Raw genomic sequence first — 6,000 nt, 5'->3', positions numbered from 1 at the left:
AGGTGAAGGTCGCTAATGCTGCAACCAGGCTCCATCCTCGTTGATCTCCTTTCTGAATGACTCTACTGAAGGCGAGCTCTGCTCTGACTTGCGAGGCGTGCAAAGCAGGGCGGAAGAGTCAGGGTGTTGGGAAACGGCCAAAGGAGAGGAGATAAGAGATTGTGGCTGTGGTGAGTGTGGGCTGAGGTCATGGTTTTGTAAACCGAGCCTGAATATTTTTGTGAGTGCTGGGATGCACAGGATGGTGGAAGAGCGTGGAGGAGGAAGCGTGGCTCAAGGTCGGAATGTGCATCTGTTTATTGGATTTGCTTCCTGGTGGTTTTACAAGCCTAAGGCTGGAGCTCTTCCAGTGGTTTCACTTTTGTTTTGCCAGAAAACCCATAAGTGCTATTTTTAAAGTAGCATTGCTGGCAAGATGCTATAAATTAATCTGCGTGTACCTTTCCCACCCACCTCGATTATATAACATGGTTAGAACCCAGCTCCCTCTCTTGGTCATCATATACACATAAATCTAACTGGTTCATTCTCCCTCTTAAATGAATGGAGTGACATTTGCTTTATTCTTGAATTTGATGTCAGGATTGCTGAATGTCTGTTAAGCTTTAGGAGAGAAGAGTTGATATAAATGGAGCCAAGAAAATCATATATTTTATATGATGGCCAAACGTCTAATGCAGTCTCTAAAAACAATCCACCCAGTGGAACCCTTTGGGGTACTGGTCTTCTCTAGCTTATTGTCTCGCGAATGCCTCTCTCCATGAATCATAGAATCATATCTGTTAGTAGCTAGTAGATCCCCATTGATGCTAGCCCTAGGAAATTATAAAAGTAGGGATGCTGCATGTGTGTAACTACTTAATTCTCACAGCAGCCTACTGAGATGGGTGCTTGTAACACACCGTGGAGTTACCCTGCATAAACACTAGACTTGCATTGAACATTGAGGGGCTGGAAATTGAGTTAATAATAGATCACGCCTACATGATGAAACCTCCATAAAAATCCCTGAAGTATGGGGTTCAGAGAAGTTCCAGGCTGGTGAACAGATCTACATGTGGTGGATGGATGACGCACCCCCATGTCCACAGGGACAGGATTTCCTGCACTCGGAACCCTTCCGGGATTCCCTGCACATATCTCTTCCATCTGGCTGTTCATCTGTATCCTTTATCATATCCTTTATTATATAATAAACTGGTAAATGTAAGTAAGTGTTTCCCTGAGTTCTTTGAGCTGTTCTAGCAAATGATTCAATCCAAGGAGGGGGTTTGGGGACCCTCTGATTTGTAGCTGAACCAGAAAGAAATTGGGAGTAAACTGGGGACTTACAACTTACTATTGGCATTTAAAGTGGGGGCTGTCTTGTGGGATTAGCCCTTAACCTACAGGGTTGCACTAACTCTGATTAGTATCAGAATTTAATTAAATTGTAGGACATCCAGCTGATGTCACAGAGAATTACTTGGTGTGAGAGAAAAAAAATATCATGTCTGATATCAGAAGTATTATATGGTTATGTGTATAAGCAAAGGAAGACCCCCAGGAAAGTTTTTCCTGTATACCCCCAATGATCTTCACCTTCTAATACTGACACCCTTGTTTTAATTTTCTTCCTTGGGTGTGGGCTAAACTTACTGACTTGCTTCTAACACATAAACTATGACAGAAGTGTTGAGATAGCATATTCAAAATTAGGATATAAAAAGGTTATAGCTTTCATTATGCATTCTTTCTTCTCACTCTCTCCTGGATCTTGCCATGACTTATGGACTGAATTGTGTCTCTCCCAAAGTTCACGGTGAAGCCCTAAGTCTCAATGTGATGGTATTTGGAGATATGACCTTTAGAGAGATACTTAAAGCTCAACGAACTCATAAGGGCTGGTGTCCTTATAAGAAGAAAAAGGGACACCAGAAAGCTCTCTCTCTCCCCACCCCCCAACTCTTCCATGCAGAGAAAAGCCCACGTGAGGGCACAGGGCAGGCGGCTTTCTACAAGGGAAAAAGAGCGCTCTCACCAAGAACAGAAATTGCTAGCACCTTGATTATGGACTTCTAGCCTCCCAGAAAAGTGAGATTATATATATCTATGTTTAAGCCACCTGGTGTGTGGTATTTTGTTGTGGCAGCCTGAGCATACTAATACCTCATGCCATGAGGTAGTCAGTTATGCCAAAGTCCATACGGCGAGGAACCAACAACCACGCGAGTGAGTTTGGAAGCAGATCCCCCTTGATCAAACCTTCAGATGAGGGACTTCCCTGGTGGCGCAGTGGTTAAGAATCCGCCTGCCAATGCAGGGGACACGGGTTTGAGCCCTAGTCCGGGAAGATCCCACATGCCAGGAAGCAACTCAGCCCGGGCACCACAACTACTGAGCCTGCGCTCTAGAGCCCACGCTCTGCAATAAGAGAAACCACCCCAGTGAGAAGCCTCCACACTGCAACAAAGACCCAAAGCAGCCAAAAATAAATTAATTAATTAAAAATTAAAAACCTTCAGATGAGACCACAGTCCTGCCGACAGACTGACTGTCACCTCATGAGATGACACACAGTTAAGCCACAACCAGATTCCTGACCTACAGAAACTGTAAGATAATAAATATTTGTTGCTATAAGCTACTAAGTTTTGGTGGTAATTTGTTAAGCAACAATAGATAACTATTACATGGAATGTCAAGAGAGTAGGTGGGTGCCCCAAATGCATTACCATCAAAAAAAAAAAAAAAAGTCAGATCAGTGAATGGGGAATTCAAGTGTGAAGCCGAGCGAAATAGAGGTACAGGAGGCAAAAGCAAGGAACAGACAACTGGCCGGGCAAATGGGACACCATCGTTGTAAATACCAGAGCCAGGAGTTTCAGCCTGGGCCCACTTCCTAACACCATTAAGTTGTACATTAGATTAAAATATATGAATTTGGGTGGGGCGCACAGACATTTGGTCTATAGCAGCCAACACACAATGTGTTATCATGCAAATTATCACTGTGGGAAACCGAACTTTAATGCCACTGGGGAACTCTGGGAGACAGAATAGAACAGGCATCTCAGAGTTATCCCACCCAGGGGTGAGGGAACTGGTGTATCTATCCACTAACTCTTGTCCATCACTGGTTGAGGGCCGGGGATGGGGGCATGAATTCCCAGCACCTGTTGCCTACAGAGAATAGGGAGAAGTTAGCTGGTGTGCATGGCCGCTGTAAATGCCAAGAAGACTGGAATCTGATTCTGAAAGCAACTGCTTCCTATAGGTCCCCTGAAGTAGCCTTTAATTATTTAGGTAGCAACTATATACAGTCTATCTAAATGACTGTATAGCACAGGTAACTCTGCTCAATATTATGTAACCACCTAATTGGTGGTTACATTGGGAAAAGAATTAGGAAAAGAATTGGGAAAAGAATTTGAAAAAGAATAGATACATGTATATGTATAACTAAATCACTTTGTTGTACACCTGAAACTAACACAATATTGTTAATCAACTATACTCCAATATAAAATTAAAAGTTTAAAATAAAAAAAATGGCATCTTTGAAAACTATTGTTGTGAAAACCTGTCAAAATGAAGCAGGCTGCTGTGCTTTTTAAGAGATTTGAAGAACGATGTTTAAATTCCAACAAACTCAGTCTCACTCGTTTCAAGTCTTGATTTGTTTCAGAGACCTTTGAAAAGTTACTTTGCTTCTCTGAGCCTCAGTTTTCTTACCTGTGAAATGTTTCCAATAATTCCTACTATATTGGGTAGTGGTAAGATAAAGTGTGTAAAACATCAAGAATAGAGACAGATAATTGCTTTCTTTAAAAATTTTAAACTTGCAATGATAACTTAGTGATGGCAACTTTGCCTATATAACGGATTGCTCAAACAAAAATAGTAATAACAAGTCAAAGGCAGTACTAGTGTATGTAACAGACTGAATGTTTGTGCACCAAATTTCACGTTAAATCCTAACCCCCAAAGTGATTATATATGGAGATGGAGACTTTGGCAGGTGATTAGGTCATGAGGGTGGGACCCTTACAGAAGAGATCCCTTCCATCTGCCACGTGAGGACACAGAAAAAAGACAGCTGTCTATGGGCTAGGAAGAGGGCTCTCATCAGACACTAAATCTACAGGCACCTTGACCTCGGACTTCTCAGCATCCAGCACTGTGAGAAATAAATGTCTGTTGTTTATAAGCAACTGGGTCTGTGGCATTCTGTTATAGCAGGCTGACAGACCAACAGAGTATGCTTAGGATAAAGAACTCAACAATGTCTATCAGTATTGAAATACTTAATCTACGATTGTTAAAATAACATTAAAAATTTAATGCTGTTTTCAGGTATATGCATCCAAATATTTTTCCTTCAAACCTGCTTTTTCTAGAAAGCTTTCGTTATTAAAGCTGTTATATATGAAAGAACTATGCAATCAAAATGGTGGAAATGTATCTAAATAAGTTGCCAACATCAGGTAAAAATGAACTTTGGATCTTCAAAAGCAAGATGACAGAGAAAATGAAGGAATATCTCTCCAAAATTGAGATTTTCAGTTGTAAAACCACATTAGCACACACAAAATTTAACGTTATATGAACTAGTGGTTGGAAGCACCCATTTTCAGGAGTTTGTTTCTGGAAAACTTGGAGCTGGAGACAAAACTCGAGTTCATGAAACATTGCCAAACAAGCGAAGCATCGTAACTGGTCATAAATAAACTCCAAATACGTGAGAAATGAACAGAAACACTGTACCATCTTGTAAGTATCATAGTTCAAAACCCCTGACACTCTCTGATAAATAGAAACAAATATTTAAGATCACATTAGAATTAGCAACACTATCATCATGGTGCACGAAATTACCAATGTGACAAACTGCTATGATTGAAAGTATTTATTTTTGAGCAATTTTTTGTTTCAGTCAATTCCCCTGGAGGCTCCAGCCTGACACATGGTAGATGTCTGAGAGATGTTTGCTCCCCTCTCTTTCTATCAGTATGCCTGCAGTACTGTTAAAGGAAGAAAACGCTAACACAGATTTCTGAGACCCGACTCCAAGCGCAAGCCATCACCAAATAGGGACTATGGGTAAAAGCCCAATTATGGGAAATAAAACAGAAGGATTGCTATAAAGTGCTTTGGGGTTGTTAATGGAAGAAAAGAATACCAAAGAGACAGAGGCAGAGATTAGACACCGAGAGATCCAGCCAAGGCACTGAACTGGATAGCGGTCCAAGAGTCTAGGTGGTACCTCCCAAATAGTAAGGTCTAGGAGGTCCAGAAGCAGCGTCTGGAACAAGCAGGCAACACGGAACGGCTCAGAAGCTGGATGTGTCAATTCAAAGGATCTCTCGAGACATTCTTTTCACTAAACCAGAAATAAAACTAGAGATGAAACCTTATGCCGTCATAAAAGACTGGACCAAGTGCATCCAATGCCTCGGATCTCTAGCACAGGCAGAACCCTGTAATGGAAAAGAATGACTCGGTAGCAGCACTTCTCAATGAAAATATGTCTTTAGGAGACTCAAGTCCTTTCAGGCGGGTTTTGTGTTCGTCAGATTTTAGTTATTAATTTTTCCCAAAGATCTTCCTAAGAATGAGATGCACTGACCCGTGAACATAAACATTCTGATTTTGATGGCCTCGATGTCCAAAACCGTATATTACAACACACATTCCAGTTTACTGACCACAGGGGAATTAAGTCAGTGGGAATCCACACTTAAAGGCATAAGACAGCAACAGACTTTTAGATGTGAGCTGCTCCAGAAGGGGTTATGACCTTGGGAGGCATCTTTCTTTAACCAAGTACAAGTCCCAGCGAGGTACTGGCTGAGGCATGTAGGCAGCCAACCCTCCAGGCAACTGGGAGAATGAATGTTGTAGTCCTGGAGTGGGAGATCTGGGTGGCACATCCCAGCACCACTTACCTTTTCTTTTTTTTTTATTGGAGTATAGTTGCTTTACAATGTTGTGTTAGTTTCTGCTGTACAACAAACTGAA

This window comes from Lagenorhynchus albirostris, chromosome 5, assembly GCF_949774975.1.
Source record: "Lagenorhynchus albirostris chromosome 5, mLagAlb1.1, whole genome shotgun sequence".
NCBI lineage: Eukaryota > Metazoa > Chordata > Mammalia > Artiodactyla > Delphinidae > Lagenorhynchus > Lagenorhynchus albirostris.
This window is presented reverse-complemented; position numbering follows the sequence as displayed.